A 14,961-nucleotide genomic window follows, 5' to 3' on the forward strand; every position below is an offset into this window, starting at 1 on the left:
TACTTCTCAGCCTCCTCTCAGGCAAAGGTTTTAGTGTTCTTCAGCACCTCCTTGCCTCCAACCCACCCACACAACCTCTTGACCTGGATCTTACCCAAGTCAGTCTCCTGGCCGAGTCACACACAGGAAAAGTTGCTAGAACATAGTGAAATGTCCAAGAGCAAGAAGTAATAGAGAGAAAGAGGGGAATCTGCTTTGTGAAAATTCATTCAGAGCTGGGGCCGCCTACATCATGAAATAGTGTTACCTTTATTAACTACAGAAACAATTTTAAAACTAGAAACTGTTTTATCAACAAGAAAAATTGCTAGCTTGTATTGAAATTATAATCCAGATCCAAGAAAAAAATGAAATTTCCAAACTAAAGTTCATCAGCCATTTTCCAAGTATTTCCTGTGTAGTTGTTACTGCTAATTTATATATTCTCAACTCTGAGAACTCAAAAGCGGGTAAGTGGCTGTAGGTATCAAAAGATTAGGAAAAACAAATATGTGTAGGTGACCTTGGGGACATTCTGTGGACACACTAATTGTTTCCTATCTGGCAACACCTGGCACCATGTTTGAGAACCACTGTCCAGTCCGGCTAGGAACTCCGTAGGCAGGAAGATGAACCATCTCTTCTCAGAAAGAATGGATTCAATAACCTAAGGGCTCCAACTTTGGATCCCAGCTGCTGGATCTGCCCATAGCCCCAATTCCTCCCTCCCCACCTCTGACCTTCTCTGTAGTAGGTGGTTCATGTCCCAGCATGTCACTGTCTTTTACTCTCTGGTTGGTTGTCTGTCTGTAGCCAAACCCTAGTATATCTTCCTCACCCATAATCATTCCCCCTCACTTGTTCCTCTCCATGCTGGCCACTACAGCCTTAGTTTAGGCCCAGACCAACCCCGCCTGGCCTCTTCACATCCTCTAAAAGCCCTGGCCTTTGGCATCCCAACAGCTGACTTCTCCAGAGGCTTTCACAGTTTGCCCTCCTTAGCAAAGGTTTCCCTTCGTCCCTCTGCCCCTCCCAGCCTCAGAAAGAGAAGTAACTCCCCAAAGCCCACTCTGGCTCAGGCACTGTGCCTGACATGTAGCCCAGGGCAAGAAAGATGCAGGTTCACCACACAGGCTGGCACCAGTCCATTGATATTAGCTACCAGAACGCTACTCAAAGATACAGAGGGTCAGAAAAAACCCAAACCCACCATGACCAGTTATTATTCTCCTATCAGGGGTGGGGCCAGAGCATTGGGAACACAGCACTCATGCCACCCACTTGCTTTCCCAGAAAAGGGCAGAGCACTCCAGGGAACTCGGGGTTGCCTGTCTCTGGCCTGTGGCCCAGTCCTATGCTCCCTTTGGTATTCCTATGAAATCACCTCAACAGTCCATTCCCAGGGCTCCTCCAAAGTTGCAATACTTACCTTCACTGCCTCCTGCCACCCACCACTGCATCATGCTTATCTTCCCACTAACACGTGGCAAACGTACTGCACCTTTTTCCATTAGAAAACTTTATAGCATCTAGAAGCTTTTCCCAAGTGGGTCAGAAAGCAACTGATGTTACCTTTGCTTTGCTATCCAAATAGATTCCAAAATTCCCCACTCTCATTTTCTCCGCCACTCAACGAATCTGTTATACACACATAACTTGGTCTGCTTATGCATGGGGTGATTGGCCATCTTCGTGTCTGTGTCTTCTAAGACTGTGAACCCCCGAAGGGTAGAAATAAGATCTGTTTAATACAGTAGCTCCAGCGAGCACAGCAGGGCACTGCCAAGAGAAGCACACAGACTGCCGCCCCAGCCCACCTCTGCCATGACTCTTAATGGGACCCTAGGCAAGGCACTCCCTTGCCTAGGCCTCCGCTTCCCCACCTACAATGAGATGTACTTAAAACTAGTGTCTCTCTGAAGGCCCATCTTGTAGCTCTAGTAGACTATGACAACACAGGCAAAAAAGCACTGGGTTTATGTCTCTTCACGACTATGTGAGCAACAATCACTCAGGGTTAGGCTCAGCAAGATATCACAATACTGCGCCTTTGAGTAGCACAGAACTGCCATTGCAATGTGTGAAAACCCTAAAGTGGATATTTAGTGCAATGGGATGGATGTTTGTGCAGCTAAGTATAATGGACAATGAAGAATGATTTTATCTCCTTTTGAGAACATAAGTATACTATTCTATATTTATCCCTCCCATCTCCTAAATTAGGCAGGAAGAACTTTTTCTGATCGGCACCCACTTGCCAATAATTTCGCTCTACATCTAAATGGAGAACAGGAGTCATATAAGTTCACAGATTGAATGGATGGTTGATTTACGAAGCCCTTAAAATGTGGCTGCAGGCCGATGCTGGCAACCCCATAATTAGATATGGCATGCTCTGCAATGATGTATTTTTTAACTGTTTTTTAATAACTCAGTTCTCCTTCTGGGATGAGGAGAAAAATGGAATTTGTTAAAAATAAATCGAGATTTTAGTGGCTTTTCAGCCTTCTGCTGCTTGTTGCTCAAAATATTCTATAAATAAGAGAAGCCCTGCCCTATAGTGCACTGTAAACACCCACAGACACTCAGAGCCAAATTCTTCCAATTATGACCCTGTGCCTGTTGCCAAGCTACTGCAAGGACCTACTTGAAAGGCGGCCATCTAGGCCATTTCCTGATTAAGCTGCCCTGTAGCAAGGAATCAAGGCCTGCTGCTTTGGCATTGTATCTAGTCTCAAATAATTACTCCGTGTTCCTGAAATTAAGCCCTTTCCTTGTGATAGAATTACAATTCAGAGGTAAGTGAAAGGCTAACCACTCACCCATCTGTCCATCTGCCTAAGTAGTGTGTGCATTTAAGACCCTGAGCTGTCACATGTTGGGCTTTATTTAAATCAGGTAGCAGAAGGACACTCACAACAGCATCTTTAACTGCACTGAGCAAATCAAGGTCAAACAAAAGTAGGTCAACTATGGACATGACAGGTGAGTAGATGCAGCCTGCCTTTCTGCTTAGTGGCTTCCTGAGTCATCAGTTTGGGTCACCGTTGCCCAGCCCAGCAGGCTGAAATGGTCATTTAAAAATCTGTACCGTACCCCAAGAAGGCAATGCAGTTATGTCAGGTGTAGGGCTTACTGCTCTGCAGTTCAAATGCCAGTGTGTGAGCTGGAACTGCCCCGGCCTCTGTGCTTCCATGCAGCCTCAACAAGCCATTGAAGAACTGCATGCAGAGAATCAGAAGATGACAGTGTGCCACACTCTCACTGAGAGAAATTACTTCCAGCACCTTAGAAACCAGAATGTTCAAAGCAGCAGTGGAGCAAAATGGGCTCTGGCTGGAAACTAATCACCTCCCACCTCCCACTATGAGGCTTTCACGTCAGCCCAACTGGGTGAGTGTTCAAGAGAAGTGTCGTCCACATTGGCCCGGAGACCTTCAAAAGGTCCTGTGACATCGCTCCTGCCCCAGGAACTCACTCTCTAAATGGGAAGCCCATTAATGAACAAGAGAATATGTGGTCAGATTTTCCAAACTCAAAAGTGAGACCTATACACTTGGAGGGGCAGTGTTTTTAAAAGTAGGAGTCCTGGAAAACTTGGGACCTGGGTGGTCACAAAGCATTGAGCTCCTCAGGGAGGGTTCTGCTGGCCATCCGATGCAAAGGGGTCCTTCCTACGACTCTCATGCTACCCCTGGGTTCTAATTTCTTAATAACTGAAGTGATCTTGTGTTCTTGCGCCTCCTCTGATTAGAATGTGAGCATCATGAGAGCAGAGACACTCTCTGTTTTGCTCGACTGGTTCCAGATCAACTAGAACAGTGACTGGTTCTTAGTAGGTACTCAATTATTAATTCACTGAAAAAAAAACAAATACACACCAGACTCTCAGAAAAGCATATTTATACCAATATCCCTCAATCCCTACAGTAATATTATGAGGTAAAACAATTAGATCTCCCATTCAATGAGAAAATCAAGGCTCAGAGAGGGTGCGTATTTTGCCCAGGGCTGCATCTAATAAGTGATAGAGGTGGAATTCAAAACCAGGTATGGAGTATTATGATCCTCCCTTTGTAACGAGTGTCTATTACTTTGTATAATTTAGAAACAGCAAAAATGAAAAACTCTGAAGGAAAAACTGCTCATCAGAAAGAGCTTTATATCAACTAATCTTATCTGTGATGAATTCAGTTCTGGCACCCAAAATCCAAGTTCCATTTCCATCTACAGAGGACACTGGCAGCACAGCTACAGCAGGAGAAAGGATTCTGGGGCCTTCCTTATGAAAAGATTCGGTTCCTTTCTTTCCGTAGGGCCTCAAAAGCCAGGCAGGGAGTGGAGGGGCCATCGGCACCAGCGATCATCATGCCTACGGCTGCTGGCTCCACGGTTCACTGGAAATGTTCCAAAGAGAGGCTCATAAGCAAGTCTGAGGTCGAGGAGTTAAAGTGTTTGTAATCTGCCTTCTCCCAAACCCATACCTTGAAACTTGGAAGGGGAAAAAAAGCATTTTTTAAAGACTGAAATTTCAAAAATGTTTACAATGAAAAGTAGAGATTTACATTTACCTGAATTGAGAAGATTAAACCCTGCTGAAGCTAAGTTTATCCCCTTTTTCAGTCTATAACTCACAATAAAATTCCTACTAGTCTGATGTTTTGGGCCAAGAAAGCCTCTGCAGTCTATCCTCTAGATGCAGGCAATGGCTTGAGTTTATGTGCAAATCAGCAGGTACATCTCATCAAAATGGCCAGGCCAGTTCTCATGTGTGTGAATACATATCTCAAATATGGGAAATAAATGCAAACAGCACATAGTATCAATGAAACAGGTATAGCGTTGCCAAGTTGCCCAAGAACCCTTAAATACAAACATCCTGCAGAAACATTACACCCTCCATGGCTGTGAATGAGGAGCAGCACAGTGACAAACGAGCACATAGCCTTCCAGATCAGAAACTGTTAACTGGGATCTCCGGGTGGACTTCAGGAAAAATGTCTCATGAAAAATGCTGGGCTTGTATTTGTCTTGTGCATTTTTTTTTTTGAGAGGGTCTATAAATTTCTTCAGACTCACAAAGTGATCTGTGACCCCAAAAGACTAGGACTACCCCTTCTGTTGCAACTCCTGTTTCATTTAGACAATGCTGCTGACACAAACAACTAGACAGGAAGCCCTTTCACAGTAAACACAATGATGGTAACAATCAGAAAAAATTGTCCAAGTTCTTACACAGACGATCCAGCCACCGGAAACTGTTCAGTCAATGACATAAAAGAGGTCAGTATCTCAAAGGGACTGGAAAACTGCTGCGCCTTAGCTTGAGCCCACTGCCCAGACAGGGACAAATGGCACAATGAGAAAAGCACAAGGAAGTAAACTTAGGGGCCAGAAAGTTTGGGACAGGTGAACTTGGGAGCAACAGGAGAAAAAAACAATCTTTGGAGCCAGGCAGGACCTCACATACAGACTCAGTCTGTGACTTTGGGATGAAGATGATGATAATGACAACAGCATCTGCGATGAGCTTTTATTTGCTGACAGCACAATGTCTGGCACATAGTAAGCACATACTTATGTACTTAGGAAATTACATGTTATTTCATTTAATTTTATTTTTCTTAGTTTGTTTTTTTTTTTTTTTTCATAAAAGAGAAGGGGTCTCGCTATGTTGCCCAGGCTGGCCTTGAATTCGTGGCCTCAAGTGACCTCCCACCTCAGCCTCTCAAAGTGCTGGGATTACAAGAGTGAGCCACTATGTCTGGTCATTTCATTTAATTTTTTATCACAACTCCGTATTATCTTCATAATATAGAAGATATATATATAAAATGCCTATATAATCTATATTATCTATCTACATATTATCTTTATCTTCTAAATGCGCAAAAAGGTTAAAAAAATTAAGTAGCATGCCCAAGGTCCCCAGCTAGTTGAGAATCAATCCAGGGTCTGTTTGGCTGTAAGCCCATACTCTTAACTACTAAGCAGTGGCAAGCTTCAGCTTCCTCATCTGTAAAAGAAGATTATAATGCTTACATCCCCAAAGTAGTAAGGATTAGAGAGAATGCATGGGAAGTGCTTACCACAGTGCCCGGCACACAGGAAGCCGTCTAGTGTAGATTCCTATGACATCGGAACCTTTGGAAGGGAGAGGAGAGGTGGGAGGTAAGCATCCAGCTATACAGATGGTACGGCATTTCACTTTTCACTTTGAAGGGCTTGACAAGCAGGATTAGAAATTCTGGACCAGGCTTAAAGGACTGGGATAAGGCTGGTCCAAAGGTAGTCAGTTATCTCCATTGATAGTTCAAACTCCTTGTTCTACTCTTTTTTTTTTTTTTAGACAGAGTCTCACTCTGTTGCCAGGCTGGAGTGAGGTGGCACGATCTCGGCTCAACTGCAACCTCCGCCTCCTGGGTTCAAGCAATTCTCCTGCCTCAGCCTCCCAAGTAGCTGGGACTACAGGCATGTGCCACGATGACCAGCTAATTTTTGTATTTTTAGTAGACACAAGGTTTCACCATGTTGGCCAGGATGGTATCAATCTCTTCACCTCGTGATCCGCCCACCTCGGCCTCCCATAGTGCTGGGATTATAGACGTGAGCCACCACACCCGGCCCCTTGTTCTACTCTTTCCCCGCTTCTCACTACTGCACTTGACTAGTCTGAAAAAATAAAACCTAAAAAAATACAATAAAATTTAGAAGGCTGGAATGACACACTCTCAGGGACACAGAGGGGACACACCTCATCAAGATGGGAAATAATGTGCTTACTTAGAGATGAAAGGCTTTTCATCAAAACTTGGAGAGGGTTGAATTTTTGAAAGAAGGAATCATTCAAGCCCCCACACACACACAAAAAGGGTCTCAAAAGGCAGCACCAGACAGCATGGCTACACCTGGGCCAGGAATGTGTGCCTGTTGCCAGTCTGCCTCCCTGAGACCCAAGGACGGCAAAGGCTCCTGTGTGTGTTTGTAAGAAGGGAGATGCTGGAGCCCCATTTATCTGTAAACCCCACCTGGAACTTGAGCACAGTCTAGGTGTTCTTTAAAAAAAAAAAGAAAAAGAAAAAAAGCAGCATTTGTCAGAGCAGAATCAAATATGGTGAAATGTACCCACTGAGAGAAAAGAACCAATGATTTAGTGTGGCTTAGAGTATGCAAAGATCAATGGATCCATCTGCGGGAAGAAGACTCCCACTCACTGACACCACCATCTTGACTATTCTCTTATTAAAAAATGGAACAGGGGAGGCTGCGGAGCAGCAGAGTCACTCCCCAGAAAGCCAACGCCACTGCAGAGAACATGCATCCCAGGGCTTAGGTTTGCTTGGTGAGAAAAACACCACGGAGTGTCAACAATCTCTCCCTGGACCAGATCGTCCCCTCCTGCTTTTCTTATAAAGGAATCACTATACCAAGTTATCCCAATAGAAATCAAAGACACTCAGGTACTGTCATCTTCAGGTCCTGTCATCTGTCCCCTCTTCTCCATCCTCACAGCTCTAGCACAACACTCAGCATCAATTTCCTGGACAATTTTAACAACCGCTAAAGTAATTCTGCTGCCTCCCTCCTACAGTCCAGCCCCCACACTGCCACCAGCTGGCTTTCTAAAATAAAAGTGCTGACCACGTCACTCACCTCCTGAAAGATGTCTACTAGATTTGCACTGCCTATGAAATAAACTCCAAAGTCTTCGCTTGCAAGCAGGCATGCATTAACTCAGTCATTTGTCCATCCACCCACCTCATGTTTCAGGTTCACCCACTGTGTGCCAGGCTCTGTTTTAGGCCCTAGGGTGCTGAATGCAATAATAAAACCAGGTCCCATCTTCATGGATTTATATTCTCGTGGGGTAAGACAAACCATAAACAAGAAGACAAACAAACATATCATATAAAGTCAGGGAGTGATGAGTGCTAATGAAGGAAACCAAAGCAAGGTAGGACAGAATGGTTGAAGCAGCGGGGAGAGGGGGCAGAATGGTGCTTTTTCAGACAGGTGGGAGAACACTTGAACAGAGGCCAGCATGGTGTGAAGGTGAGCCAGGTGGTGTCTGGGGAAGAGCAGCCCAGGCTGAGGACAGCAAGTGCAAAGCCCATGAAGCAACAAGGGGAACAGTAAGAAAGATGCAGCGGCTGGAATGGAGTGAGCAGAGAGTGCCAAGTGATGAGACCAGAGAAGATGAGCAGGAGGGGCTGGCAGGCCACAGCGAGATGTTTAGATTCCATTCCAAAGATGCCAGAAAGCCACTGGAGAGTTTAGAGCAGGGAAATGACACATATTTGCTTTTTAAAAGATCTCTTTGCCTACGTAGAAAACTGCCAGAGACATGCTGAGAGACAGTGGAGATTTGAACGCGGGTAGAGAGCAGCGGTCTTGTCTGTTTGGTTGACAAAGAAACTAATAATAATAATAATACGGAGCAGTGGTGGCTTCCAGGACATACAGTAACAGCTGTCAAGAACTGCAATGTTTGAGATGACAGATACGTTAATTATCCTAATCTGGTTACTATAGATTATATGTATGGAAACATCACTATGTACCCCATACATATGTATGATTATTATGTGTTAATTAAAAATAAATAAATTGGCCAGGTGAGGTGGCTCATGCCTGTAATCCCAGCACTTTGGGAGGCCGAGGCAGGTGGATCACTTGAGGTCAGGAATTCGAGACCAACCTGGCCAACATGGTGATACCCCATCTCTACTAAAAATACAAAAATTAGCCAGGAGTGGTAGCGCGCAACTATAATCCCAGCTACTTGGGAGGCTGAGGCACAAGAACTGCTTGAACCCGGGAGGCGGAGGTTGCAGTGAGCCAAGATCATACCATTGCACTCCAGACTGGATGACAGAGCAAGACTCGGTCTCAAATAAATAAATAAGTAATTTTTAAAACCAGTAAAACAAACAAAAACAGAATTGCAAACAGATGATGTGAAGGACATAGGAGGAAGCAGAATCAAAGATGATGCCCACATTTTAGGCCTGGGGAGCCAGGTGAAAATGATGGGACCTCATAACATGGGGAAGACTGAGGAGGAACAAGGTTAGTTTTGTGTTTGTTTTTTAAAGACCAAATCAAGACTTCTGTTTAGTTATGTTGCGTCTGGGAAGATCACTACACTTCAACATGCAGTCAGCTGCTGAATGGGCAGTGGGTATAGGAGTTGGGGGCTCGGGAAGACAATCTGGGCTGGTAACAAAGATTTGGGACTTGCCAATATATGGGTGACTGCCAAGATGAAGCCACTCAGGTCCTCCACCTCTTGGCTCCAGCTCCAGACATGCACCTAGTGTGTCACCTCCTACCAAGGCTCCAGCCTCTGAACTGTGCTCCTTCCGCCTGGGCCCTTCCTACTTCTACAGCTGATAGACTCCTTCCTACCCATCTTTTAAGACTTGCTCACAACGGCTCGGTGCAGTGGCTCATGCCTATAATCCCAGCACTTTAGGAGGACAAGGTGGGAGGATCGTTTGAGGCCAGGAGTTCAAGATCAGCCTAGGCAACATAGCTAGACCCTGTCTCTACAAAAAATTACAAAAAAAAAAAAAAAAATCAGACAGGCAAGTGGCACATGCATGTAGTTCCGGCTACTTGGGAGGCTGAAGCAGGAGGATCCCTTGAAGCCCAAGATTTCAAAGTTGCAGTGAGCTAGGATAGCGCCACTGCACTCCAGCCTGGGTGACAGAGCAAGACCCTCTCTCCAAAAAATAAAAAAGACTTGTTCACAAGTCACCTCTTCTCTATGAGGTCCTCCAAGAGAGAACCAGTGTCATCCTCTCTTCTCCCACAGCACCTACTGCATACATTGGTGACAGGACAAACCCATGTGTCACTTTATGTATTTATACCTTTCCTCCCTGTGTGCTTCTTGAGGTCAGTGACTCTATTTCTCTCTGAATCCCTTCACCTAACATAAGGCCTGGGCACGATGGACATTTGCTAAATGAATGGAGTTTTCCTCTCTGCAAAGAAATGCAAAATAAATTATATAAATGCAAACTGATTCACACTGCAGCTTCTGTCTGCGGGGGAGGGGAGAAAGTGAAAAAATAAGGTGCTGTCATTGAAGCACTAATAAAGCTCAATGGGGCAGAAGAGTATCTTCCTTTGAGGAGTTTCTTAACAAAAAAGAGCTTCAAGAAATCTAAATGTTGAGTATCTCAGGGTGTTGCGAGGTGTAATGAACCCTGTACCTAATGAAGGTGTTTTGGTTTCAACTGCTGAAACACCCAGTTAGTCCAAAACCAGTGCACTCAGGAGTTGGAGACAGAGGGAAGGAAGCCGACATTCCTTCTCATTCAATCTGGACAGTGATCCTGGGAAGCAGGTCCTCTTAGCCTTCCTTTGCAGACAAGGACAAGCATCAGGGAGTCAGGTGATTAGCCCAAGGTCACAGAGCTGGGGAGTATAGGAGCCAGGATGCTCACTTGGGCCTGCCCAACACCAACGCCGAGCTCCTTCCAGCCTCACACAGTTGATACGGGTTCATGCAGTAGGCAGGATCCCTAGGACCACCTGAACCCCAGACTGCACCAAGGACACACTCTAGTAGTTCTGGAAAGGGAATGTTATTTACCCATAACAACTGAGGAGTTACCAGCAGAACCGAAGCTGGAATCTAAGTTTCTGATTTCCAGGCCAGGCTCTCAGGGCACTGTGTATTCTCTCACATAGTCTTTAAAGGGCAGAGATAAAGCAAAAAATTAAAAAGCTAACAATCTAATCTATCTGCTTACAAGTACCTTAGAAATAAAAGTTGAGAGGAAAGGGAAATTGTGTTTTTTGTCAATTATGACTGATGTGTGACCCTGGGGCCCCACTAATAGTTAGGAAAGTAACTGAGCAGCTGTCATTGCCCCATGTGGGTTACAAAACCAGCAGCACAAATCAAACTGGCTGGCACATGGCAGGCAGTGCTCTCGTATGTTCAGACAAACGTCTGCTGTCTGCCTACTAGAAGCTGAACCCCAAGCAAGGCAGCAAAGAGGGAGAAAAAGACCCTGGAGGTGAACTGTGGCTTTCCTACTCACTACATGTATAATATTCAGTATATTAACCTCCCTAAGCCTCAGTTTCCTCATCCATAAAAAAGAATGGGCAGCCCATTTCACAAAGCTGCTCTGACATTCTGGGGACTAAGTGAAATGGCACATGTGCTTGGTACACAGCAGTCACGCAGTAAACATCAAATGGTTGGTAGTTTGTTCATTACTGGGCAACTCAGAAGAACTTATATTTACTGTAGAAAAAGGAATGCAAAAAAAAACCCCAGCTACACCAAAGTTCTTGTAAAATCTCAGTAGGGTGAATTAGTATCCTCTGATGACTTACTAAAGTATAAAGAAATTCTTTAAGAAATTTTCAGTGGCTGAATATTTCAAGGCAGGGCTGGGGGAGAGGCAGAGTGAAGGGAAAAGGAAAGGGAAAAAGAGAGGAGCTGAATTTGAATATATCAGTGTATTGGCAAGTCCAAAAGAAGTCAACATGTACATAAAAAACAATGTAACTTTATCTCTAGTGGATACAGCTGTATATTAATTATTTATAGTCTGTCTTCTCTGTCAGACTCCTGTTGAACCTTCAATACCCCACCTACTTTTCAACCCCACCCACCTAGAAGGTTAATCTTTCCTCTATTAATTAGTTCCTATTACTGAACACACTATTTGCTTGTTAGGCTCCCGTATCAAATACTAAGCTCCTGAGAATACACATTGTGTATGATTCATCTCTGGGTTTACATGGTAGCCTTCCTCTCACTCCAGGATCCTCAGCCAGTAGCCACCAGCTTGGAGCATCCCCAAGGAACTTTCTCTCTACAGCAGGAAGATGAGAGAGGACTCATATTTATACACTGTTCATTCTGTGTTGAACATCTGAGAGGCACCTGACAAATATTAATTCGTATATACTTCAAAATGCCCCTGGGAAATAATTACTGTCCCTACTTTGTAGAAGGAGACACTGATGCTTAAAGAGGTCAGGTCATCAGCCAAAGGGTCACACTGTTAGTAAATGTGATGATGTCAGGATTTAAACCCAGGTCTGTCTGGCTCCAAGTGCCTCTTTCCACTACGCCAGACTGCCCAGCATAGGTCTGATGAAGCTGAGGGCACCTTCAAAGGATAAATGGCCTGGGCATCAAGTCTACTCAGCCTCATAAAAGTGAGGCTAGTTCTAAGAAGTCAACAAAGGGTAAACTGTTTGCAAATGCCAGATACCAGCTCGGAGCCAGAGAGGAGGGCTAGAGAAGGTAGAATTCAAAATTTCACATGGAGTTAGCACGTGGTAACCTGACCTGTTCTTTCTAAGAAGGAGTCTTGAAATATAGCCTGGACCAAGAGTTCACAACTACCTGTGATCAGTTAAGGCCCCTGGCTGAGAATCTGCAGATCCTTCCCAAATGCTAAGGTTTCAAACCTTCGTGAACATGAGCCTAAACGTTAGCACTCCTGTGAGAAATCCATGAACAAAAGTGACCACCAGAAGTCTGAGAATATCACTTCCCTTTCCTTTCCTCATCTAGCTCAGTAAACGAAAAAGCCATGGGGTGTTGTAGGCAAAAACTTTGTCTCAGCCTCACAGCAGTCACTTGCCATCTCCCGCTTCCCAGGTCTCTGGGGCTCCAGGCCTGGTACTCCCTGGCAGGGTCCCTGCAAATGCTGACCCGGCCTCAGTATTAATGGCTCAGCCCTCGGTGGGAAAGACAAGCAAATCTGGCAGAGCTGTGGAAAAGGAAGCTGTGATTTGGCTGTAATTCTTCCAAAGGCTACCCGGTGCGACTGATATCCTTAATAATTATTTAATAATTGTGTACAGTATTTAGGGAACTTTTTTGTCACCCTGCAGGATGATAACCATCATCAAAGTCAAGACATAAAAAATCATATAATTAAATCTACAGACATATATTTTGAATGCTTTTCTAAGATAAACATGTAATTTTGATGGCATTTTTTGTGAGGCTTTTAAGATTTACTTTTCTTATACATGTTTAAGCAAAAACTAGATTAGCAAAGCCATAATGGGATGTTCCTAGGAAGAGCATGAATTGGTACAGCCTCTTTGGAGGGTAATTTGGCAATATGGATTCAAACTTTAAATAGTAAACCATTTAAACCGAAAGTCCTACTTCTATGTATCTATACCAAAGAAAACCTCATGCAAAAGTTCACAGGTGTGCACAAAAATTTCCACAGCAGCAGTGGCTGCAATGGCAAAAGATCAGAAACAACCTGAGTGTTTACCAATACAAAATGAAATTTACTTAACATACAACCATAACATGGAGTACAACTTTTAAAAGTAACAAGTACATTGATCTTTACATATGGACTTGGAAAAATAACCAAAATAATTGACAGCTGTAAAAAGGAAGTTGCAGAACACCATGCACAGGGAGAGTCTATCTTTAGAAAATAAAAGGGAAAGTACCTATGTTGTGGTTGAGGGCAAAGGGTAGGGGTGGAGAGAAACAAGCAAACACGGAAGTCCAGGAGTATAAGAAGCAAACTCTCAAAAGTGCTTATGTTTGAGGAATGGTTGGAAAAGGTTGAGGGCAGTTACAGAAGATTTTGTTGCTTAGGTTAAAGCACTTCAGTGTTGTCTGAATTTATCCCAAGTGTTTATTACTTTTGTGATGACAAAAACAAAAAAGTTTTTAAAAACTCAGAAAAGAGTAATTTTTTAAAATTTTGGTATTTGCAAGGGCCCCCTGACTACAGTGACCACCATGGGAAGCTGAGTCTTCTCTCTGCCCTCTGCATGTGGCCACAGTGCTGAGCGTGCACTAGCTAGCGGGAGGCACAGACTCATCTGAGGAAAGACTCCAGAAGGCAGTGGTCTCAAGTTCTGAGAAGCTCAAACCCCTTGCCTATTTCAACAAAGACTCTGCCAAAGGTCAACTATTTAATTATTTTATTCTAAAAAAAAAAAAACACTAAGTATCTTTTATTTTTCAAATTTACAACACCATAAATTATTGAATTAAAGCAGTTCACTTGTTTGCAACCTCCCTTCAATAGTAGCTATTGAAATTTATATCCTGCATTATTTAAAATTTTATGTTGATATATAAGCTTTGCTGAACACTTTTTTAAAATTGTTAATGAGGAAATCCCACAGAGAGGAGAGAAGGTAATTCTATTAAATCCAAAAGAGCCTAAAATACTATTATAGCCATTTGAGCTATCATAAGAAAGACAACTTAGCAAGTAAAATATCCTTCCTACCTATGGTCACAGTCGCTAGTGGAAATAATTCTAAATTGATGCACAGTATCTAAGGGGTATTAGTTATATTAAGCAGAGACTACAAACTCAATTACCTACAGGGGCTAAGCAGGCCATGGAAAGGTACAGGGAGGCTGGGCCAGCCTGGGGCAGGCTGGAGAAACAAGCTCCCAGCAGAGGGACCGCCACTCTTCCACACTGCCACAAGGAAGATGGGCCCAGGCCCACCAGACCTTCGATTTTTCACGAAGAGTTGGAAATCTGGATTTTGATTCAAAATCCACCCATTTTTAAATGTTGGCCACTAATTTAAACATCTTAAAACACTATGAGTGCTGAACAAAACACATCTGCAAGCCAGATGCAGCCAGAGGGTAGAGAGTTTTCAACCTCTGCCTAAAAGTATCTATGTGTTTTTCAAATGGTGAATTTGGCTCACTTTTATTTTCAGAAAGATGGGAAGAGACAGAGCAACGGTACAGAATGGAGACAAAAAACAAAACAGTCAAGTAGCTGCTATTAAGAAAATATTTCTAACATATTTGTGAAGACAATGGTAGCTGTTTATATCAAATTCTAAGGAAATTTTTTATGTTTATTTAGCTATACAAGGCACAAAACTTGGAGAGGGAGAATTTCTCAGGTCTAGAGTAAATAATAACTCAGTGCATTCCTGACAGTTTACTGTCAATAAACCTCTAAGAACTTCCTATCAGGTATTGTT

At 43.6% G+C, this 14,961-nt stretch overlaps 1 protein-coding gene across 15 annotated transcripts in view; it reads right to left on the reverse strand.

Annotated features, from left to right (window-relative positions):
• The window catches only part of BMAL1 (basic helix-loop-helix ARNT like 1), a 110,210-nt gene that overhangs the window by 54,653 nt on the left and 40,596 nt on the right, over positions 1 to 14,961 (reverse strand). For 14 of the 15 annotated variants that reach the window (XM_050758825.1, XM_050758827.1, XM_050758832.1 and 11 more), the window contains exon 3: positions 6,069 to 6,123. The exons of the other annotated variant lie outside the window; for it this stretch is intronic. The gene's annotated coding sequence lies outside the window, so the exon portion shown is untranslated. The remainder of the gene's footprint in view (positions 1 to 6,068; positions 6,124 to 14,961) is intronic. 15 annotated transcript variants of the gene reach the window in all.

Source organism: Macaca thibetana, chromosome 14, assembly GCF_024542745.1.
Source record: "Macaca thibetana thibetana isolate TM-01 chromosome 14, ASM2454274v1, whole genome shotgun sequence".
Taxonomy (NCBI): Eukaryota; Metazoa; Chordata; class Mammalia; order Primates; family Cercopithecidae; genus Macaca; species Macaca thibetana.